This window comes from Plecotus auritus, assembly GCF_963455305.1.
Source record: "Plecotus auritus genome assembly, chromosome: 12".
In the NCBI taxonomy this organism is placed as follows: domain Eukaryota; kingdom Metazoa; phylum Chordata; class Mammalia; order Chiroptera; family Vespertilionidae; genus Plecotus; species Plecotus auritus.
The window spans coordinates 41,713,068-41,738,228 of record NC_137778.1 but is presented as its reverse complement, the minus strand read 5'-3'; the positions used below and the strand labels follow the sequence as shown (position 1 = coordinate 41,738,228).

The following is a 25,161-nucleotide window of genomic DNA, read 5'->3' as shown; positions in this document are numbered from 1 at the left end:
GTCCCAGGTTCGATTCCGGTCAAGGGCATGTACCTTGGTTGCGGGCACATCCCCAGTGTGGGGTGTGCAGGAGGCAGCTGATTGATGTTTCTCTCTCATCCATGTTTCTGACTCTCTAGTTTTCTCCCTTCCTCTCTGTAAAACATCAATAAAATGTATTAAAAAAAGAAAAAAGTACAGCACCTACAATCATGTAGAGGAAAGAATACTTGATAGTGACAGTAGATGGCTATGTGACTGGTTTGTGTATTTACTATACTGTATTTTTTATTTTATAGCATACTCTTTTTCTCATAAAAAAAGGTTTGCTGTAAAACAGTTTGCCGTGTTCCGCCACCAGGAGCCTCTTAACATCTGTTGACCGCATCTCTTGATTGTACCATTTCCTCTTGTGCTTGATGGACGCTGGGGTTGTTCTGTACAATACCATGCTGCCCTGGGAGCAGCAGGCGACACCATGCAGCCCAGGTGAGCAGCAGGCTGTACCAGCCAGTGTCAGTGCTCGGTGATGTCCGTACAATGATGAAATCACTTAATGACACCAATCTTAGAATGTGTCCCTGCATTCGATGATGCACAACTGTAAAGATAAATCACTGTAGTTTGTATCTCAAGAAAAGGCTTAGAAAAAATAAGTTAAAAAAACCACAAACTTAATAGTAAATATAAGATTTAATTTGGTCAATGAGTCCTTTCCTGCAGAAGAAACAACAAAGCTCGATCATTCTTGTTCCTGAGGACTATTCCTCAGGGAAAGTAGGAAAAGAGGGGCTATGACAACGTTTGGGAAATCTGAATGAGTGAACAGGAGGGACCTGTGAAGACCTGTAATTGGCTTCCATGTTCTGTGCTTCACCCTGTAACTCTTGGACCAGTGACAAGACCCTCTGTGTTGTTCCATTCACTGTGTTGTCCATCCACGGCTCCCTTTTCATTTAATGAACAGTGTAAGCTCCTTAAGGACATAGACCTCAAAATAAGTTTTTCATAGCTTCCATGTAGGCCTTAAATGTATACAAATAGTATGTTCTCAGAGACGATCAAATATTTTTTAAAAATACCAAATTCACCAATAGAACTAATTCAGATGTAAACGGTAGATAGACCTCAGTTAACCCGTGTAATAGACTAAATCCTTCACAGTCAAGATACCTGAAATTCATGCTAAGTTCTTTATATATATATATATTACTAGAGGCCTGGTGCACGAACTCGTGCACAGGTGGGGTCTGGCCGGTTCACCCTGATCAGCCGAGATGGTGGGGAGGAGGGGACACAGGAGGTTGGCCAGCCAGTCACGCCTCCAATTGAGGTTGGGGGGCCAATCAGGGGCCAGACCAGCCGGGGGGTGGAGGCTGCGGGGCCAGCTGGGTGGAGAGGCCACGGGAAGTTGGCCAGGTGGCTGCGCCCCCAATCGGGCTGGTTGGCCGGCTGCAGTCAGCATCATAGCCACTGTAGTCGGCATCATAGCCACTGTTCGTTCCAGCATTCCGGTAGCTGGCTTTTTATATATAGAGATTTTACATACGTTTTAAAAAAGGTTGATATTTCAAAGCTTTAGGTATTATTATCCCGAGTGAAAATTATTACATATCGTGCATTTTGTGTCTTCATTCAGAGTCAGTGTCAGATGTTAAATGCAGATTCCAAAGGTCTACAGTCAAGCGAAATAAATTTAGCATCTACCTCAAACATCCTAAACAATCACCAGAACAAACAGCTAATGTAAGCTGGACACACTTCTTTTTAAAAATATTTTTTTATTGATTTTAGAGACAGAGGAAGGGAGAAAGAAACATCCGTTGGCTGCCTCCCACATGCCCCCCACTTTGGATCAAGCTCAACACCTGGACATGTGCTCTGACCAGGAATTGAACCGGCAACTTCTTAGTGCATGAGAAGATGCTCAACCAACTGAGCCACACCAGCCAGGGATGGCACACTCTTCCTTGCTCACTAATCCCCTATTGCATATCCCGAAGGTTAAAGGGATGATGCTTCCCAATCAAACATGACTACTTTTCCAGCAGGCATACAAGTCACCATAATCCCTTGCTAGAACCACTATTTATCGAGTTTTTATATATTAACAGAGGTACACTGGGTTGAATGTTTGAAGATTAAAATAAACATTCAGCCAGAGTCAATGTTTCAAAGTCAAATATTATCATCATAGAACAAACGTATAGACCGTAAGAATAAATGTGAAATTTTATCAAGTAATTGAATTTTTATTAAAAATTTATTATTCAAATATCAGAGTCAAATTTGTAAATTCTGACCCCATTGCTCCTGTGGTCAGTGTCTTGGACACGTGCCATACTAAATAGAAACTCGTTTCAATTGAGTCAGCTAAAAGGCAGGACTTCGCTGGCTGGCTCCACCTAAAGGTATGTATGTACAGGCTCGCCTCGCTTTGTTGCACTTTGCTTTACCATGCTTCACAGATGTTGCGTTTTTTTTTAATAAATTGAAGGCAAGACCCTCCACCAGCAAAAAGATGACGACTCATTTTATTGCGGTGATCTGACACCAAATCTACAGTATGTCTCAGGTCTGCCTGCATGGGGTGGTCAAAAGGAGATTTACGTTGTAATACAAACAAAAAACACAATCATTAATAAATAATAATACAAGAATGAACTCTGTGTTTCGAATACTCACAAACGCAACCTCCTTTTGCGCACTCCTGTATGTATACTAGGTTTGTAAGATGATGCCATTATTGCCAAGTCATTTTCTTCCTCTCTAACAGTAACAGATGAAAATAATTACAAACTCTTTAATGTGTCTGAATATATTTGAAATGAGAACTAAGTGCCTTAAAAAATAAACTTATATGGCCCTCGGCCAGGTATCTCCGTTGTTTGGAGCATCTCCCGGTATAACAAAAGGTTGAGGGTTTGATTCCCAGTCAGGGCACATACCCAAGTTGTGAGCTCAATGCCAGGTTAGGAGAAAACAGATTGATGTTTCTCTCTCACATCTATGTTTCTCTCTCTCCCATCCTCTCTCTCTAAAATCAACAAAACATATCCTCAGGTGAGGATTCAAATAATAATAACAACAAAATAAATAAATGTAGATGTTACTTTTATATATTTTTGTCCATGTGTGACCTCACACCACAACACTAGGGCTTACAAACTTTCATGTTCTATTAGTGTGTTAAATCCAATTTAATCTGCTTTGTGCCTCTACCCACCTGGCTGGTAAGAAATCCAGTGTCAGTCATTTGGGGGTGTCCTCACCACAGTACATTGGACCAGACAGAATTTCTTGGCTTCTGTGGAGACAGAAACCCTGGGAGAGTGTCCCGTCCGTATGCAGGACTGTCCCCATTGTTGCTAAGACTCCCTTGGCCACACTGACCTCAGTTTGCAATTCTGAAAACTACCATCGAGCTTGCGGGCCCTGGGGCTTCAGAGTGAGTGCTGGCTCTCAAACTCCTCTCCACTTGTCTCAGGCTTGGCCCTGGGAGCTCTTCCCACTGCTCTTGAGTTTCGAGCACTCACGACTGCAAAGGTTCCTGCATAACACGCCCAACTGCCCTCCCAGTGAAGGAAACGCCCCTTGTGTTCCCTTGGACCCTTGGGCCACATCTCTGAAAAGTTCCTCTTTTCTGTGGTGGAGCCTTTACAGCCTTATCCTGGGTTCAGGATGCTCTTCCGATGGTCCGGGTCTGTACTGAAGCTCCCGCCACACTAAAACGGCCCACAAGGGGGGTGGCTAGATGCCAAAGCACTGGGGTCTAGACAGCCGTGGGCAAACTACGCGGGCTGGATCCGGCCCATTCGGCTGTTCTATCCGGCCCGCAGAGCCGAAAGACCGTACCCTTTTATGTAATGATGTTTACTTTGAATTTATATTAGTTCACACAAACACTCCATCCATGCTTTTGTTCCGGCCCTCCGGTCCAGTTTAAGAACCCATTGTGGCCCTCGAGTCAAAAAGTTTGCCCACCCCTGGTCTAGAAGCATAACCCCCGCCCCCTAGCTGCAAGGAAGACAAAGCCACAGTCAATTATTTTCTGTTGTTGTTTTTGTTATTCCTCACCCGAGGATATTTTTTCCATTGTGTTTTTTATTTTTGGGGGTGGAAGGGGGGCGTGGAAGGGCGGGGAAGAGACAGAGGGAGAGAAACATCAATGTGAGAGAGACACATGATTGGTTGCCTCCTGTGTGCGCCCAGACCAGGGTTTGGGGATCAAGCCTGCAACCAAGTTATATGCCCTTGGCCAGAATGGAACCCAGGACCCTTTAGTCCTTGGGCCCGTGCTCTACCCACTGAGCCAAACCAGCTAGGGCTCATAGTCAAGTCTTGAGTAGCTGTGTTGAGTTCCCATCTGTCCTCACTGGTGGAGCATAAAGCTGGGTCACTAAAACCATCTCTGATGCCTAAGTCCCCTCCCTCTTGGAGTGACCACCACTCCCCCCACAACCCTTCCTGCTTTAATGAGCTTTAAAAGTTCACAGATGGTGGGAGGAGGGGGGGCGTTTCCACTAGGTGGAGCTCACAGAGGCCTTTACCCCAGCAGCCCGCCCTGGCCCTTCCTGCTGGGCCTGAGCCATGCTCTCCGGTCTGGGCCTCCTCTGGCCAAGGACAGTCTCCCCGCCTCTGGACTTGCAGTTGCTGTAGAAATGTTTCACCAGCCCTCAGGGTGGTATTTAGAAGGCTGACCGGATTAGGAGATTGTTCGAAATGACTCGGACATCCGGCCCAAATCTGAACACTTCCTTTTCAAGTGAACTTTACTGGGGTGACCTGGCTAATAAAGTGTACGGGGACCAAGTGTACACTTCTGTGATACCTCATCTGTACACGGAGCTGTGTGTTTACACTTCTGAGACTTGCACAGACTCAGACTCTGAGACCTTGAACCCGTCTCTCTGCGGCTCATGTTCCATGATCTCATGTAATTTCCATTCCTCTCACAGTGAATTCTTTCCAAAGGTCTTCTCAACCTGCCCAGGGTTTCAGCCTCTTCCCTCTTCGGTAGGCCTCCATGGAGGCGTGTTTACCGTCTTCATTGGAGGAGCGGTTGTCCTTACTTCTTGTCATAACACTGCAGCCCGGGCATAAACCTTCACGTGTAGAGAATCCAGAAGCTTCCACAGACTATGCCGGAGGTCTCCAAGTCATTGGATTTGAAGTACCATCAGAAACACAATTTCAGTGTGATTCATTACACCAATATATGTGTTTACAGGTGTAGAATACATATACAACTAGAGACTCTGATTATATGTGATATAATCACATTTGCCCATTTTATTCTGTTGTACTTCACTTGATGTTTTTTAAAAAATTCTCGTTGTACTAATTTGAAAGAATATATGTGCCCCTATGTCCGTGGCAGAGAGAGAAGTTAAAGAGAGAGTGAGAGGGGGAAAGAGGCACGGAGGGAGAGAAAGCTCATTACGTGTTCATTGTCCTAGAAAGCACTTACACCTGTGCTCTTTGCACTACCAGGGAAGCAGAGGAAAAAAGGTGCATAAACTCCTTAAAGGGGCTTTACACTCCCTTTGACTCATTGTAACAAATATGAGATGAGATTATTATTGATTATCTTAACTTCTAGAATGTTTGCACACCCCATTGAATACAAGATTAAAAATAATAAAATAGACCGTAGACATTAATACCAAGAGAATTATAAAATTATACTATATTATCCAGAAAGAAAAGTCTTTCTATTTTCTGAAGAAGTCTGACTTCAGGGATTTCATCAACTCTGCATCTCTGAGACCTCAGTATTGCACCTAGACTAGATTAGAACCACAACCAGAAACAGAATGGTGATCAGCCCCACCTTCTCCACATAGCCAGGAAGAGCCCACTTATTCTAGCAACGGAAAGAATCAATGAGGAAATATGGGACTAAATAAGCAAAGGAATAGGACTCCTTCTTCACTATGAAGAAATATATCCGGCAACATCATATATAATGGAGAATATACCACAAAATCAATGTCAGGAGTAATGACTGATTTCCTCCTCATGCATGGCCCAGAAATACAGACTAGTGGTTCTAGTTTGATTAGTTACATTACTATGGTTACTACCCTGAGTATATTAGTGATGAGAATGAAAAGTAATGACTACATAAAGTTTTTCTCATTTCACTGACCGGAAGAGAGAGGGAGAAAGAGAGAATTTAAAAAATTGGACACTCAGCAAACTAAGTATATTAAAACTGCTTTTTCTGCTTGCCACAGCGATTCCAAGCGTTTAATGGGCCCATTTACATTTGTTCAGTTGGTGTCTTTCATTTCTCGAGGTTAATTTTGTAGTTGCTTTTCCAAGTTTCTGTTTCAGCTTAAGAGTGTTCAGTGTTTTTAAATAATCAGTTCTACAATTATTAAAGACATATTTCATTTTCCTAAAGATAACCGTATTTTTATGAATGTGAGTAGGTACAGGCATACAGCATGAGGAAAGGATGAAAGGAAAGGAGGAAGGAAGGAAGGAAAAAGGGTTTCCTGGAGTTAGAATATATGTTGAGAATCCAGTTGCTCCTATTGGTGCCCAAGTTCACTTGGAATACAAGCAGAACGTGAGGGAATGTGTTGCCTGTGGATTTGCCTTGCGCTAATTACGAAACCTTCTTTAGCGAGAAGGACAATGACACAGACAAGAAACTCACAGCACCAGAAGGGAAGGAGGAGCACCAAGGAGACAAGGGGAAGACTGTGTCTTATAGCTTTACTTTCTATTCCTGTGAATACTATTGAAGGTAAACGTTTATTTCTCCAAATTAATAAAAAAAGATAGTCACTAGGATCTTCTTTCCCCTTTTAAACGTTATAAGCAAATATCATTCTCTTAACTATTAACCAATCAATATGCCAACACTGAAATGGTTATGTTTCAATAAATGATGCTTTGCCATAGAGTCATACTGGCCAAAATAAATAAGTAAATAAATAAATAATAAACAAATAAACAAACAATCCTTGATATAAAATCTCACAGCTTATATAAAAATTAACTCAAAACAGATCATAGACTTAATTGGAAAATGTAAAATCATGAAATTTTAAAAGAAAAATATCTGAGAATTCTAAGAGTAGGCAAAGAGTTCTTACCCATGACAGCAAAAATACAATAAAAAAAGATGTAATCAGTGCATTGGAATTTGTTAAAATAAAAGTGTTTCCTCTGTAGAAGACTATGAAGTGTCTGAGGCAAGTTACCACCTGGAAGAAAATATTTGCAAACCACATGTAAATATATAAAGTAGCTTTTTAAAAAGGCAGTAAAAAGATGAAAAGGATTCAATTAGAAAATGGGCTAAAGACATAAACAGAGCTTTCACCAAAGAAAAATATACAGAAGACAAAAAGCACATAAAAAGATGTTCAAATGATGAGCCATTAGGGAAATAAAAACGAAACCGTAGTGGAATATCACTATACCCCTTCTAAATAGGTTACAATTTTAAAAATAGTGGAGATACCAGGTGCTGATGAGGATATAAGAAACCAGACCTCTAAGTCATTGCTGGTGATGGTGTAAAATGCTAGTACAGCCACTCTGGAAAACAGTTTGGTATTTGCTGAGAAAACTATATGCACTTATCATACGACCCAACAATTGACTCCTGTATATTTACCCCAGAGAAATGAAAACTTACTTTCTCATAAAGTCCTGTACATAAATCTTCATAGAAGCTTTATGGTTAATAACCAAAAACTGAAAAAAAAAAATCCCTCAATGGATGAAGGTTAAACTGTAGTACATCCATACAACAGAATATTATTCAGAAATACAAAGAAACAAACTAGTTATACATGCAACAACTTGAATGGATGTCAAGGGCACTAAAAAAGAAGCCAATATACCAAAAGGTTGCATACTGTATTATCCCATCTATATTACATCCTTGAAATGACAAAATGCAATACCTTGAAAATGACAACATTTTAGCAAAGGAAATGGGCTGGTAGTTGCCAAAAGATAATGATGGTAGAGGTGGTTGACTATAATAATTAGCATGAGGGAGTGCCTTTGTAATGATGGAAAATGTCTGTATTGTTGTTTTCAGATGAATCTATGCTGAACTAAAATTGCATAGAACTACACATACACATATTAATATCCTATATAATAAAAGCCTAATATGCTAAGTGTCCAGTCGACTGTTCAAGCAATCAAAGCATAATATGCTAATGAATGCTAAGGCCACTCAACCACTTGCTATGATGTTCACTGACCACCAGGGGGCAGATGCTCCAACAGGTAGGTTAGCTTGCTGCTGGGGTCTGGCTGATCGGGACTGAGCAAGACGGGCGGGACATGCCCTGGAGCCCTCCCACGGTCCCTCCCTGGCTGGCCAACCTCCCACATTCCTCCCTAGTCCTGATCGTGCACTGGTGGGGTACCTCGACCTTGCCTGCGCCTTCTCGCAATCTGGGACACCTCAGGGGATGTCAGAGAGCCAGTTTAGGCCCAACAGCAGAACAACTGGTTGCTATGATGTGCACTGACCACCAGGGGGCAGATGCTCAACGCAGGAGCTCAGCCAGAAGCCGGGCTCACAGCTGGCGAGCGCAGCAGTGGTGGCCTCTCCCGCCACCACGGCAGCACTAAGGATGTCCAATTGCCCGCTAAGCCATCAGTCGGACATCTCCCGAGGGATCCCGGACTGCGAGAGGGTTCAGGCCAGCCGAGGGACCCCCCTCCACGAGTGCACACATTTCATGCACCCGGCCTTTAGTAAGTAATAACTGGTAAAATCTGAATAATGTCTGTAATCTAGTTAAGAGTACTGTACCAAATTCAATTTACTGGTTTTGAGATTATACCACAGTTAAGTGAAATGTAGTCACTGGGGAAGCCAGGTAAGAGGTATATATTGTAAATGCGGCGAAAACCACTACATTTTTGTTGAAAAGGTCTAAACAGTAAGCCAACAGGAGAGGAAATGTGGAATTATGTTTTTCACTGAATAAAAAGAAAACATTTCAAGTTTGGAGATGCAGCTATAGGAGTCCTTAAATTTTAAAAAGTTGCAGCTCTATAGGCTTAGAGTAGAAAGAAGAATAGGTCTTCGAATCAATGATTCAAGCTTCCAAATTAAGAAGACAGAAAAGGTAAATCAAAGTAAATACGAAGCAGGCAAAAGGGATGAGAAGAATTAAGGTGAAATTGAAAACAGTAAAACAATAAAGTCAATTAAATAAAACGGTACTTTTTTACAAAGAGCAATAAAATTGATAAACTAGCCAGACTGACCAAGAAAAAAGAAAGAAGACACGAACAGTGGCTATGCCCAGACTTTCAAACTGGTGCCCTAGAGCCAGACGTAGTGGAATGGAGGATGTGAGGGTTTAGCGTCATTAACATCTTTGTTTTTCTCTCTCTCTCTCTCTCTCTCTCTCTCTCTCTCTCTCTCTCACACACACACACACACACACACACACACACACACACACACACAATGGGCCCAGGATAAAGCCTGGTTAATCCAAGGGGAGAGGCTCGTCCACATGGAACAAGCTAGTCATGGAACACAGAACACACCTCAGACGCCAGTGTGTGACGGGCAGGAATACAGGTTGTCATGGGATGCAGTGGAAATGGAAATCAATAGATAATTAGATCCAATGTCCTAACGGGCAGAGTCTGAATTTGTTGCAGGACCAGGGCTCCCAGCTGTTCTGCTAAGAGTCCCTAAGAGCAGAAGGAACACAGACCGATGGTCCTCGGGTTCTGGAAGTAGAGCTGAAAGGACCTGGCGCTGGCTGGAATGACATTGAAGTCTCATCTGTCCTCTTTAACATTAAAGAGAGGCCTGTATGCTAATGATGAATACAAGACGTGCTATTACTCAGCAGATGAGGCCACCATCTCTCCCTCAGCACGCATGCTGCCGTTGCTGAAGCACGGGAGAGGCCACGGCGGGTTTCTCTACATCCCCACGCAGAGGCGAAGGGCACGTTTGGACAGATTTACATGGAAAGCAATGCCTCGGACTTCAGTTCTGGCAAAGAACGCTCATATCTGACCCTCACGGTAACCTATGGCGGTACAGCAGAAAAGGCATATTCATGCCCACGTGTACACAGACGAGGAAATGGAGACGGCGAGAATTTAAAGTGCACAGTTCCCCAGCAGCAGAGCCAGAAGAGAACATACTTGGGGCTCCGGAGCCGATGCCATGCTATATCCCTCGTCACCTGAGAGGAGCGTGTGCTGTAAGACCGGTTTATCCTGGATCGCAGTAACGGGACCGGAGCTGCACCCCACCAAGAGGCACATTTAGCGGCACAGGTCATCCCAACGTACGTTTTCCCGTGTCCACATGTCGACTTGGCCAGTGACATCGCCTACTGACACAGATGTGCTTTTTCTTGATGCTGAAATGGGACTGGTTGCACTTGGTTGTACTTGGAAGAATGAAACTGACCTGCCCTGATTTACTGGGGGGGGGGCGGGGGGAGGTAAGAAAGGAAGAAAGGAAGGAAGGAAGGAAGGAAGGAAGGAAGGAAGGAAGGAAGGAAGGAAGAAAGAAAAAGAATGAAAGAAAGAGAGAGAGAGAGAGAAAGGAAGGAAGGAAGGGAGGGAAGGAGGGAGGGAGGGAGGGAGGGAGGAAGGAAGGAAGAAAGGAAGGAAGGAAGGAAGGAAGGAAGGAAGGAAGGAAGGAAGGAAGGAAGGAAGAAAGAAAAAAAAGAAAGAAAGAAAGAAAGAAAAAGAAAGAAAGAAAGAAAGAAAGAAAGAAAGAAAGAAAGAAAGAAAGAAAGAAAGAAAGAAAGAAAGGAAGAAAGAAAGAGAGAGAAAATGCCCCTTTGCCCAAACCTCTGAAAACAGTTGATATGTCAGGACACATTTCTGTAACCGTCTGCGAGTTCCCACTGCTATTCCCTTACTTCGCAGAACTCCAGCGGCCAAGGGTCTGAAGATCTCACCGCAACGGGCAGGGGCTCCGCGGCGTCCTCGCTCTGGGGAACACGCTCTGTTTGTGGGACGCGAACCGGCTCTGGCTGCACTCCCAGATTTCTATCCTCTGTGCTCCCAACGGCTGGCTCCTTCCGAGGGTCCACCTGCCCAGAGCCACTAAGAAGGTCTTTATTTTTATTATTTTTTAAGCACACTTACCCCTTTGACCAGAGCCCAAAGCTTTGAAGTCGGTGGTTGATAACAGACCTGAACCTAACCCGATGGGCAACCCGGACTCGGGACTGAACTTTCCACTCGGGCCGCCTCAAAAGCATTATCGTCCGAGTCTCTGGTTCCAATGTGGACAGGCTTCCTGGAGTGTCCGCCATTGGATTCCCTTGGCCTACTGGGCACCAAAAGCCCTGCCAAAGAGACCCGGATTCCTGGACTCCCATTGTACGGAAAGTATAGAGTGGCGTGTCTGAATCCATGACCTGCTTTCACATCCACTGATAGCCGAAGCTGCTTGTTTCCCTCTGATCTTATTAGCGAAATTTCCTTTGAATAGTCAGAAAAGGAGGAGAGATGAGAGTAAGGGAAGGAGATAAGTGGCTAACTTTGGAAGCGGCTCCCAAAGAAATAAACAGGAGTGTTGGCTGAGAAAGGTAAAAGCTTTTTCAGGAATCGCTTTTTCTGTTTTTGTTTTTAGTTTTTCTCAGTAACTCGGTTGAACAACACTGGGAAGCTCAGAATTTAATCATTGGTCTCATAGAGCTTATCAATGCCAATTTATTTTTCATATATTTTTAGAATATGTTATTTTATGGCTAAAAACCTACTAATTACTCTTAATGTTATGTTTTCATGTTTAGGGATACTATTCGCCTCTTCTGTGAATACACTTCATGGTAAGAAACCAGTCAGACTATGTGTTAATGGTGCCTTAGAAACACATTTGGAAAAGAATCGTCAGGCTAAACCAGGCGTCCTCAAACTATGGCCTGCGGGCCACATGCGGCCCGCCGAGGACATGTATCTGGCCCGCCGGGTGCCGCTGCCTGTCCTGCTTAGCAGCCGATGCGTCCCGGGCCCGCAGTGCGCATAGGAATTTGTTCATAGTTTTTTTTTTAAACTATAGTCCGGCCCTCCAACGGTCTGAGGGACAGGGAACTGGCCCCCTGTTTAAAAAGTTTGAGGACCCCTGGGCTAAACCTTGATGAAAGAACTAGTAATTTCAGACTGCTCAATACTGGAAGCACCTGGGGTCTTTAGAAAGTATTCATGCCTGACCCCTACCGTCGCATGCTTTTTTGATGCATATGAAGTGGGGCCTGAGCATCAGCATTTGTTAAGGCTCCCCAGTGAAAACGGTGAGCTAGCGGAATCAAAACTACACTGGAAGTCTGAAGTCCAGAGTTCAAATCGAGTCTCTTTTGTCCATTGACTGTAGAGTTTTGAGCAACTCAGATAACCTCTCTAACCCTTCCTTTTTTTCTTATCTGTAAAAACAGGACATTTAAATGCATTTTCCATCTCTCATAGAAGATTTGTAGAGATTAAATGAGATACTATCCAGGAAGTCACTTCATAAATTATCAAGTTAAATATGAAATAATACATAAATATGAATTATATGTAATATATAGATATGTTCTGGGTCAAGTCTGAAGGCCACCTGCTCTAGAATCATTTCTTGCTCAAAGACAGAGCAGTCTATTTGGTCTCTTTCGGCCTTCAACTGATTGGATGAGACCCACCCACAATTTGTAGGGCAACCTGCTTTGCTCAAAGTCCACCAATTTAAATGTCAATCTCATCCAATAACAGCCTCATACAAACACCCAGAGCAACACTGGGTCAAATCTCTGTGCCTCCACAGTCCGGCCAAGTTGATACACACAATCCACCAGCACAGTGTTATTATTACCCTTTTAAACGAGCCACAGTGAAAAGGGTTATAACCACTGAGTTGTGTCCCTGGGCCTCAACTTTCCCCTAAATACGTTTACATGTACAGATGCTCTTGACGTAGGGTGGGGTTACATCCTGATAAACCATCGTAACTTGGGACATACTGCCATTGGAAGGACAACAACGATCAGGGACAACTCCTCTTAAGAGAGCGGACTTCAATGCTCAGTGACTTTGCCCCTCGTTGCTCCAGTGACAGCGAGGAAAGCACACCTCAGTGAGGTTCAGGGACACGCAGGGCAGGCCCTATGAGTAGGTGGTATGATCTGAGAAATACCAAGAGGCCCCACCTGACAAACATACCCCGAGGGACATTCCTGGAATTCTCACCCTCAGAGGAAAACTGAAGGACCCTTTTAAAATGCTCAGAAGTGTTCGAGTATCATGGATTCATTTATAAGTTGACCAGAACAGGAATAAAACAGCCTTTCAAGATGAAAAAAGTGATTACGCTCTCATCTTTGCTCTGGCAAAACGGTTTTTCTTCACCAGACAAAGCTATCAGCCTGGCTAAATTAGCCCACGCAGCTGGTACGTGGTGCAGCTAGGACTCAAATCCCGGTATCTGACACCAAAGTGTCCGTTTTGAACTACAGTATTCTATCAGACTTCCTCACAGACATCTGGAAAGGACAAACATACATATGCAAAGGAAAAGGAAGAAACTATCAAAGCTGTGTACTCCGAGAATAACGTCTTCTTTGATGCAGAAATATGCACAGAATTTTACATGTCATAGAGTCACAGCATCTATTATGCTAATTGTGCCACCTTTGAGCATAGGTCTTGTGAAGTCCAACATCCTTTACTTAACCTTTTTTCAAAATTAAGGAATAAATTAAGTATGTAGTTCTCTCTTTTTTTTTTTTTAAGAAACAACTTCTGTTTACCACATTTGAGATGCTTTAATAACTCTATAAAACTTTTCACTGTTTTTGTGTATATTTTGTAGAGTATGCATTAGTGCATACGAGACATGAAGTATTTCTCTAAAGTCTTGTAATTTATTTTTGCACTTTAAAACAACAGGTATTTTGTAAAAGCACAAGAGAATAATTTGTCAGTATTATTTTGCTGACTTGTGACTATATAAAGGGCTATTTAGCTTTTAGCTAATATTTGGAATGCATATGGCTAGAGAGTTAAGGTCCCCCCTCCCCTGCCCTGAACTATATGGAATACAGTGAACCTTGTATTTTACGTTTCCTAAATTTCTGCATTTATTTAAATAAAAATGCTGCCAAGCCAAGTAAAACACTAGTTTGGTAATGCTGCGTTCCAGCAAAAGAACACCTACAAATGACAGGGGCCGGGAACTTGAAGCCTTATTTTCCCTTTACATAACTACTCATTACAAGCAGTGGCTGTAAAACAAAACCTAAAACTATGAAAAGGAGAAGCTTAATTCAGATTTCCACTCTATCCCTCTAGGGATAGATATGCCCCAAAAGCCTTATTCTGTTTTTAACAAGGATGACAAGTCTGATCTCCACACTGACCACACGGACACATGCCCGGGTTGTGGGCTCGACCCCCAGCAGGGGGCATGTGGGAGGCAGCTGATCAACGATTCTCTCTCATCATTGATGTTTCTATCTCTTTCTCCCTCTCTCTTCCTCTCTGAAATCAATAAAAAAATATAAAAAATAATAAATAATACAATAAGTCTCCACGATAGGAACACCGACACTGATTCACGTTTCACATTGGGTGCATGAGGTATCTTGGGCCAGTTGTCAGCATTGTTAAAAGGAATAAAGGAGAAAGGACTCTGTCTCTTGCAGAGAGACAAGCCCAATAAGATTTGTCTCTGAATGATAAATATCATAATCTGAACTCTTATTAGTCTCCTCAGCCATAAAACTGAATCATTGAGCCCTAGCTGGTTTGGCTCAGTGGATAGAGTGTCGGCCTGTGGACTGAAGGGTCCCAAGTTCGATTCTGGTCAAGGGCACATGCCTGGTTTGTAGTCTTTTTTTTTTTTTTTTTTTTTAAATATATTTTATTGATTTTTTACAGAGAGGAAGGGAGAGAGATAGAGAGTTAGAAACATCGATGAGAGAGAAACATCGATCAGCTGCCTCCTGCACACCCCCCACCGGGGATGTGCCCGCAACCAAGGTACATGCCCTTGACCGGAATCGAACCTGGGACCCTTGAGTCCACAGGCCGACGCTCTATCCACTGAGCCAAACCGGTTTTGGCTGGTTTGTAGTCTTGATCCCCAGTGGGGGACATGCAGGAGGCAGCCAATCAATGATTCTCTCTCATCACTGATGTTTCTATCTCTCTTTCCCTCTCCCTTCCTCTCTGAAATCGATAGATATATTTAAAAACAAAAACAAAAAACACACAAACTGAATCACTAAAAGATATGATCCAATAAAAGTTTGCATGAAGTCTATGAAAGGCACCTGATTTTAACTGTACACGTATATATATACGGCTAACAACATGCCCAAAGTCTTTAAAATGGGATAAGGTTTATTTTTTATTATTTTTAAATGTTTTTTTAATATATTTTATTGATTTTTTACAGAGGGGAAGGGAGAGGGATAGAGAGTTAGAAACATCGATGAGAGAGAAACATCGATCAGCTGCCTCCTGCACAGCCCCTATTAGGGATGTTCCTGCAACCAAGGTACATGCCCTTGACCGGAATCGAACCCGGGATCCCACAGTCCGCAGGCCGACGCTCTATCCACTGAGCCAAAGAGGTCCAGGCTGGGATAAGGTTTATACTTTCATGAAAGGCTCCTAAAACTGTCCAAACACTTAAACTGAGCCTGGCAGGTGTGGCTCAGTGGTTGAGCTTCAATCTATGAACCAGAAAGTCATGGTTCAATTCCCATAAGGTTGTGGGCTCAATCCCCAGTAGGGGGTGGCAGGAGGCCATGATTCACTCATCATTGCTGTTTCTATCTTTCTTTCCCTCTCTCTTCTTCTTTGAAATCAATAAAAACATATTTAAAGAAAATTTTAAATTACTTAACTATAGCATAATGAGATCACTTTCCATCTATTTTGGAAAGGATGCGAGGTGAAATTATGACACATACCTGGAATTGGTTATGTACGAGTTTACCTATCTATGGAATATTTTTCTCTGCATCTCTTCCAAAATGACACACACACACATCAGCAATGAAACCCTTCATTTTATTCTTTAAAAATATGTTTTTATTGATTTCACTCTCTTTTTAAAGATTTGTATTTTTTTTCTAAATATATTTTTATTTATTTCTGCGAGGAAGAGAGATATAGAAACATCAATGATGAGAGAGAATCATTGATCAGCTGCTTCCTGCACACCCCGCACTGGGGACCGAGCCTGCCACCCAGGCATGTGCCCTTGACCGGAATCAAACCCGGAACCCTTCAGTCTGCAGGCTGACGTTCTATCCACTGAGCCAAACTGGCTAGGGCTAATATAATTTAAAAATATATATATTTGTATTGATTTCAGAGAGGAAGGGAGAGGGAGAGAGAGATAGAAACATCAATGAAGAGAGAGAATCCTGGATCAGCTGCCTCCTGCATACTCCACAATGGGGGTCGAGCCCACAACCCGGGCATGTGCCCTGACCAGGACTCGAACTCTGACCTCCTGGTTCATAGGTCAACGCTCAACCATTGAGCCCCTCTGGCTGGGCTGGAATCCTTCCTTTTATAGATTCTCGTGTCAATTCCTCATTGAAGAGGAACCTGAACGCTGACAAACCATGACACGAAATAAACCACGATGTGAAATACAGCCCTGCCCGGTGGCTCTGCAGGCTGCTCTCCGGGAGCCCGAGGGAGACAGACACTGATTCGCGTTTCGCAGCTCTGTGGCCCGGGGTCTAGATTGCAGCTCCAGCCGCGGGCCAGCTCTGCCGGCCCTTCCACGATAGGCCTGTCTTCACTTTTTAAAATACGAACAGGCTTCTCGTGGGTGGGATCGGATGACTGCCCCTCTCCCTTCACCTGTGAAATTTCAGAGCCTATTTGAAAAGGGCCATTGTTTCCCAGGAATGCCAGGCCCAGTCCAGGAAAGAAAGTCTTCGTTTCAGCAGGAATTTGGAGCCTGCCTGAGAAGGCCCGCCAGTTACTTGGTGAAAACTGGCAATTCATTCAAGTTCTGAGCAGTTCCTCTCCCGGCCTCGCTCTCTTCAACGTTCCACTCCTGGGCTTTATGACTAATGGGTTTTTTTCCCCTCCGTCCCCGGGATGTGCCTGCGTGCGTGTCTGTGTGCGTCACGGCAGCAGGCAGTGTGCGCCGTGCGGCCCGTGAAGGCAGTCTCTCTCCTGGAACAGGAGCTGCAGTCCCGGGCGGGAGACACAGGCCCTCTGTTCCCACGGCGGCCCCACGCTTGCATTCATGTGCATGAGCTCCCGTGTTGAACCGTGTTTAACAAGCATTTTGAAATGGCTTCCCAATAAAATATATTTGTCCAAGAAGACAAAACAAAGACATAGTATTTGCATTCAAGATCTGGACAGGAGGCGCCTGTCTGAAGCGCATGAAAAACCATTCCTAAAATAAAATTAGGACTAGAAGCCAAAAGAATACATTGCCCTAAAAAGAAAAAAATAATAATAATGAAACAAAAAGTGGACACAGAGGTGCGGGGACAAGCCTTTCTTCTTAGAGGCTGCAGGGCCTGGCTGAGCTTCACTCCCCACAGTCCCTCCTGGCCTACTGTTCGGAGCTCCTGACATTTTCTACAAAAGGAGCGGGACATTTTCCAAGATGTGGTCACCCGGCTAGTGAGATAGTTAAGGGCACCAGATCCTTAGTAAGGAAAGCTGCCTCTGCCCCTCAAACGTTTCAAAACACCAGCCAGCATTCAGATGGACTGAAATGCAGAAACTAAACAATAGCAGTAATTAATAATACTCTCACGTGTTTATTAGCCCACTCACTGGGGAGAGGATGGTGGGAATATGTTTTCAAGGCAAGGCAAGCAGTTTTGAGTATGAACCGGCATGAACTGCTTTTGTGCTCAACATCTAAAGATTTAGGCAACCTTTTTTATGATTCTTGATACCTCACGGATTTAATCCCTCGTTTAATAGTAACGCACCATTAACTTGTGGCGAATTAGCACGTAATAATTTTCCAAAGAGAACCTTCTAAAATGAGCAAACGGTGAGAACAGGCTACTCCAGTCAAAAGATGACATTTGTTTGCTTTCCTCCCCTTTCGCCCGATGTTTCCTGCGATCTTGCTGAAAACCCGAAGTCGTAACATGACTAGTCGTTGGACGTCAGGGAAGATGGGCACAAAAGCCAGCTTGTCCTTTGGAGACCTGGTTTTGAATCGGTTACAGACGACAGAAAAACACTCTTTTGTGGCTGCTAAAGTTCAGGAATGAATCCCGGCAGCCTTGCCCAATTCCCCAAAGCAGAGTCCGCATTACCAGCATCTCATTGGCAGGCTGTGCGGGAACTCCCACTCGGGCTGGGCGGTGAATGGACTTAGTGAAGGTGTCCTCACGCATCTGCCGGTGGCGGGGCTGGCGCTGGGGCTCTTCCTTAGGCCCCAGACACGTCACCCACGGAAACGCCAGGCCCACGTGCTCGCACCACGACGACAGCTCGAAGTTCTGTTAACTTGCAGTCCCGGAGAAAGGTGTTTTGTCTTGCGTTTTCCAGGAGTTGATACAGAAAAGCAAAAGACGCTGAGGAAAGAAAACCTATGGGCGGTGGACCACTGGATTCTTTGACTTCCGTCCCGAAATCTTTCCTCTGTGGCTGGGACAGCCAGTTCACCAGGGTGGAATGTGACTTCCTCCAGGCCTACGCCAGGCTCCTCTTTACATAGAAATCTGGCCCCTTGGTGCCTGGAGAGCAAATGCCCAAGGTCGACCCACAGGTCAGATCCCTAGTGCGACAGAGCGAGGTGCTGAGCATGACATGTGGCATCCTTTCCTAGTCTCGAGGCTGCTGTGTGAGGATTTAGAGCTGACACCTGAACAACGCATGCAGGCGTCCTCAAACTACGGCCCGCGGGCCACATGCAGCCCGCCGAGGACATGTATCCGGCCCGCCGGGTGCCGCTGCCTGTCCTGCTTAGCAGCCGACTCGTCCCGGGCCCGCAGTGCGCATAGGAATTTGTTCATAGTTTTTTTTTTTTTTAAACTATAGTCCGGCCCTCCAACGGTCTGAGGGACAGTGAACTGGCCCCCTGTTTAAAAAGTTTGAGGACCCCTGCATCCATCAGATGGGGGGAAATCTTAAATCACATGATTTGGCTGACTTATCCAAGTGGTAATACCTACTTTTATCACTTAATTATCTGAAACTATTCTGATTTAAAGTTTGTGTTACAGTGTTATAATGTTGTCCTAGGAGGTAGTGCTATGGTCTTTCTAGTGACTTGGGGCAGACAGAATTTAAGATTGAACTGTATTAACCTGTAATGCCAAAAGGCTTTTCATTTCTCTGTCAATACTGACCTCTGGTGGCCAGCTAGAGCAATAGCACTGGCAGCTCAGCAGGCAAAGGTTTATTCCCTGAGGAAAAGGAGTATAATCCTAACAGTAAGTTTAAAATATATTAGCCCCTCAATGCCATTTATATTTTAAATCTTTAAAATTCCACGATAATCCACTTGTCTCATAAAGATCTGTGTACTCTTATTTAAAAACTAAGTGATAGCTGGCAATTCTTAGCTGTGTTGTTGTTGTTTTTTAAGAATTAAGGAACTTCAATGGCTTAGAAGCAGAACAAACTAAAATGCATGCTAATGTCAATCTTTGTGTGCAGGAAAATGAGGAAGAAAGCATTGTAAAGGCTTCTTTTCCTGGAAAGTGTACACATGACGCTGATATAAAAGAATGACTCTATCCTACCTCAGAGCACGGACAGCATCTTCCCTCATTCACCAAGGACTTCCTTGTAAGCCAACGATGCAAAGAGGAAAAGTCTTTGTTTTTCAGGAATAGGTTACGTACTTTTATTAACATGTTGCTAATTCATTGGTTTTTAAAAGACTATAACTCTGGTAAGTCCATCAAAGAGAGATCACCTCTCTTTGCAGTATTAAAGTGGATAATTCTATACAAATAAACTGGGAAATATTTCCACGGTGCTTAAGCTACATTTATCATTTTGGATTTTCAAGGTAAAACTCTCTCTGACTCAAGTCAGTCAAAAACAATCAGTCCAATAACTGGACTTCCTGGTTTTAGTTATTTTCTTCTAGTTACGCCAGATGTCCTAAGGAGCACCTGAAAGCTAGACGTGAAGGTACTGCAACTTCCCGACGCCAGTCTCTCATCCTCCATCTCCTTCCCTTATGTGTACCTCACGGGGCCTGAAGCTCACAGCCATCTCTGTATGTTCCCGTCCAATGCCCAACACCCCACCGCTCTCTTGTCACTACCCTCTATGCCTTGACTCTACCCCAGTTCACGCCACGAGGCTAACATAACCCTAACCCTGAATGCCACCTCTGTCTGCCCTCTGTAGGCCTATGCTTAAGGAGAACCTGGCAACGTAAGAATATGTTTAAGATCTAACAATAGTCCCCAGTAAACTACACAGCATCTCTTGAAAATAAGTAAGATATGGTTTGTTGGTAAAAAAAACAAACAAACAAACAAAAAAAAACTATTACTTTGCACAATAAGCTTCTACAATGTGGGATAAAAAGGAGTTATTAGCCAAAACCGGTTTGGCTCAGTGGATAGAGCGTCGGCCTGCGGACTGAAGGGTCCCGGGTTCGATTCCCGTCAAGGGCACGTAACTTGGTTGCAGGCACATCCCCAGTAGGAGGTGTGCAAGAGGCAGCTGATCGATGTTTCTCTCTCATCGATGTTTCTAACTCTCTATCCCTCTTCCTTCCTCTCTGTAAAAAATCAATAAAATATATTTAAAAAAAAAAAGGAGTTATTAAACAAGCCAATTCAGTCCTAGCCAGAGCCATCAGGCCTGAGAAGGGCTGAGCGCGGACGCAGGCTCTCACTGCAGAAGGAAGACGCCTCAGGGAGCTGAGGGCACCCCAGCCAGGAAATGAGGGCCTCTGTTCTGCACCCGAGGAGCCAGCCTCTGCCAACCACCTGAGGAGCTCCCAGGTGCATTTTCCTGGAGCCCCCCCATAAAAGCCGACACATCGATGTCCACCCCGTGGAAGGTCGAGAAGAGAAACTAGCGGAGCCCCCCAGGCTTTGGACCCCCGAGACGGTGAGATAATAAAAGTGTGTTGCTCGAAGCCAGTGTCTTACGGCAGCCTTAGACCGTCTGCCCTTGGCCAGGGCTGAGAGGACACTCAGCCACAGAGGCCCCAGCCTCGCCTCGCCAACTGCCGCCCCACAGACGTTTTGATGATGTGAGCGGCCAAGCATTCGGCGGCTTGCGGGGCAGTCATAAGTAAAGGGGACAGAAATAAGGGCTGAGAGCCCTAGCTCAGTGGTCGGCAAACTCATTCGTCAACAGAGCCAAATATCAACAGTACAACGACTGAAATTCCTTTGGAGAGCCACATTTTTTAAACTTAAACTTCTTCTAACGCCACTTCTTCAACATAGACTCGCCTAGGCCGTGGTATTTTGTGGAAGAGCCACACTCAAGGGGCCAAAGAGCCGCATGTGGCTTGCGAGCCGCGGTTTGCCAACCACTGCTGGTTTGGCTCAGTGGATAGAGCATCAGCCTGCGGACTGAAGGGTCCCAGGTTCGATTCCGGTCAAGGGCATGTACCTTGATTGCGGTCACATCCCCAGCAGGAGGTGTGCAGGAGGCAGCTGATCGATGTTTCTCTCTCATCGATGTTTTGAACTCTCTATCCCTCTCCCTTCCTCTCTGTAAAAAAAATAAATAAATAAATAAAATATATTAAAAAAAAAGAAATAAGGGCTGAGAGCTGTGTTAAAAATCCCAAGCAAATGGCCCTGGTGAAGGGTGGGGCCTGCAAAGAGAGGGCAGGGTTAGTGAAGGCTGATGGGGACACCCGGAACTAAGGGAGGTGTTTTCAAGGCAGAAGTCACGTCCACACATCTCTGTTCTGAAGACAAGGAGAGGTGAAGAGGGTTAAAGTGAACCTCTGAGAACAGAAGTAATGACTCACAATACCCTTGAAGACTGGGAGTGGATGGGCTCTGACACAAAGGAGAGGCATTTCCCCTGAGGCAGAGGTCAGATGGGCATCGATATGGAGGGCCCAAGCCTTTGGGAAAAGATTGTCTTGGTCTGTCTCACCTCCAGTGGACTTCCATCTGAAGCTTGAAGAATGTTCTCTCTTTTTTTTTTTAATCCTCGCCTCAGGATATTTTCCATTGATTTTTAGAGAGAGTGGGAGAGAGAGGGAAAGACAGAGAAACACATCAATTGGTTGCCTCTTGCACGCACCTTGACCAGGCCCTGGGCCAGGGAGAAGCCTGCAACTGAGGTACGTGCCCTTGACCGGAATTGAACCCGCGACATTTCAGTCTGCAGGCCGATGCTCTATCCACTGAGCCAAACTGGCTAGGGCAAGAATGTTCATTTTGAGCCACAAGTTTGAAAGCAGCTATCATCATCATCATCATTTCTTGTTTTCCCTAGTGTATTATAAAAGCATCCCCTCCCCCACAAAAAACGGTGAACTTAGAGAGGTGTTTTATTGAATTAAAACACGCACACACACCACCACGACAGACATTTCCTTATTGAGCAGTGCCTTATCTAAACACCTTGCCCCCAAATCGTGGCGAGGCCCCCGGTCCTCCCACACAATCCAGCCTCAGTGATGTGCACTCCCACTTCATATAAACACAGGTTAGCACAAGGTCTGTGCTTGTTTCCTCGGCACTTGGAATTAACATTTTTGAACACTTTTAACTTTCTGGGTTCTGTGAAAGGAACGTTTTTAAGGCATTTTTGGCAGGTGCGCTGGCTAGCTTCACTGGACCCATTCATGAGTACAAGGGAGCTTTCTGCACTGGGTGCAGACCAAACCTAAGATGGAACTTCCTGGGTAAACACTCCTGTTTACTTGTCATGGTAAATCATTTGATTTACGGCTGAACTAGCTCACTGCACACAATCGTTTTGTGTGATAAATAAATTAATAAGTAACATACAGGGGCCAAGACAGAACGGTCGCTTCAGGACAATGGAACACTGTGAGGCTTCAAATAATGTGAATTATAATTTGTGTCGCTATACATTGCAATTAGCATCATCATCATCGTTTCACCTTCCTGTGGAACAGAAGTTTCCCCTAGAAAATGACCTTGAACGTACACCTCATGGAGTAGGTATCCCCTTGTGTGTGTCAGGGTTCTCCGGAGAACCAGAGCCAATAGGCTGTGTCTGTACACAGAGATTTGTTTCCAGAAACCTGATTACCTGATTGTGGGGGCTGGCAAGTCCAAAATCTGCAGGCTGGGCTGGCCGGCTGGAGACTCGGGGGAGCTGGCGGAGGCCTGAGCTTCAGAATTCCCCGGCTTTTTTGCTACTCCGGCCTTCAGCTAGTTAGCGGAGGCCCACCTACAACAGGAAGGGCAATCAGCTTGACTCAGACTTCACCAATGTGAGTGTTAACTTCACCCCCAAACACCCTCACAGACACATCTAGAATAATATTTGATCCCAGAGCTGGGCACCATAGCCCAGCCAAACTGACACGTAAAAGCAATCATCAGACCCTTTCTTCATTGTAATCAACTGTGATGCAACTTTTAACACTGGGCGGGAAGGATGCACTCGTGAGGAACAGAACTGGGCGCAACAAGTCACTTCCAGGGAGAAGCCTGTCGGATGCCCACCCCTGCCTCCATCACTTCTGCTCTGCTGGACAGAGCGTGTGCAAGGCATTGTTCTCCGTGCCTCACCCCCCTAGTCTCTACCCCTGCTCTTTAGTCTACATGACCCGGTTCCTGGAACCATGAGGAGGAGGAGGGGAATGGATGATGGGCATAAGTAACCAGCAGAGTTGACCACATATCTAAATCTGAGCTAACAATTAGAGAGATATGAAAGCGTGTGATTGTGTGCACTTGTGTGCATGAACACATTTAGAGGAAATCGTAGGTAGTGTAATTCATAGCTTAAATCCCGTTAGTACTGCAGCCATCCGTCGGCTGTTGTGGTCACACATTATAGCTCTGCCAGCAAGGATTTACTTTACGTCACAAGGCAACTAGATTCATTTGGATTAACTTTGAAAAAAGGAGACGCTGTTCAGACTCTCCTTGATTTTAACTTAGCAGAAGTGAAGACTCAATAATTCGCTTTCTCACTCTTCCATTATTACAATGTTCTTGAGCCTCATGACTGATACTGCTAATTCTAATTCTTCTCCAATGTATCTAATCTGCTATAAAGAATAGTTGGATAAGCCAAGGAGGATTTTCAGCTTCCTCGCTGTCAGCATCCTACAAAGTGTCTGCCAGTGATATTCTTAAATTGAAACATGATATGAAAATCTGACAAGTGATTGCTTAATGAAATATGTAAATCTGAACTTGACTGGATTATTGTCAAATTAACTGCAAGACTGAGCTTTCAACCAAATTTAAAAGTTACAACAACATGATAATAATCAAACATTATTTAATTATGACAAAGTTGATACTCATTACAATAATAGCAGCTAGCATTCATTGAGCTCTTACAGGCACTTTCCATATATTATGTCATTAAGTCCTCAGAAATTCTTGAGCTTGATATTATAATTATTTTACAGGTGAGTTTCAGAGAAGTGAAGCGATTTCTCAAGATCACAGAACTAATAATGAGTTTTTCTTCACCCATTTATGCCTATCTGTATATACACTGAGTGGCCAGATTATTACGACCACCTGATGTTTGTAGGTAAATTAGCCGTACACTGCATCGTATGGGATCTGGAAGCCGAAGGCCTGTTCGAACACCTTTGCTGTCTGCAGTTACCAAGATAAAACATCTCCAATTCGCACAGGAACACAAGGATTGACAGTCGAGCATTGGAAAAAAGTCATGTGGTCCGATGAATCACGTTTCCAGTTGCATCATGCACATGGCAGAGTGAGAATTTGGTGGAAACAGCATGAAAGCATGCACCCCACATGCATGAGTACAACCCTTCAAGCTGGTGGGGGCAGTGTTATGGTTTGGGGCATGTTTTCCTGGCATGATTTGGGCCCTTTAATTCGTGTGGAACAACGTCTGAATAGCACAACATACCTAAGTATCGTTGCTGATCAAGTTCATCCTATCATGTTGGTGGCATATCCCCATGGAGATGGCTTCTTCCAACAAGACAATGCGCCATGCCACGGTGCTCGTATTGTGCAGGAGTGGTTTCCAGAACATGAGGGAGACTTTCCCTTGCTTAGGTGGCCCCCACAATCACCAGATCTCATT

General features: G+C 44.3%; 1 protein-coding gene across 1 annotated transcript in view; it reads right to left on the bottom strand.

Moving 5' to 3' along the window:
* The window catches only part of COL11A1 (collagen type XI alpha 1 chain), a 299,743-nt gene extending 276,390 nt beyond the window's left edge, over positions 1-23,353 (bottom strand). The window contains exon 1 of the mRNA XM_080648023.1: positions 23,164-23,353. The gene's annotated coding sequence lies outside the window, so the exon portion shown is untranslated. The remainder of the gene's footprint in view (positions 1-23,163) is intronic.
* Positions 23,354-25,161: the final 1,808 nt, after the last annotated feature.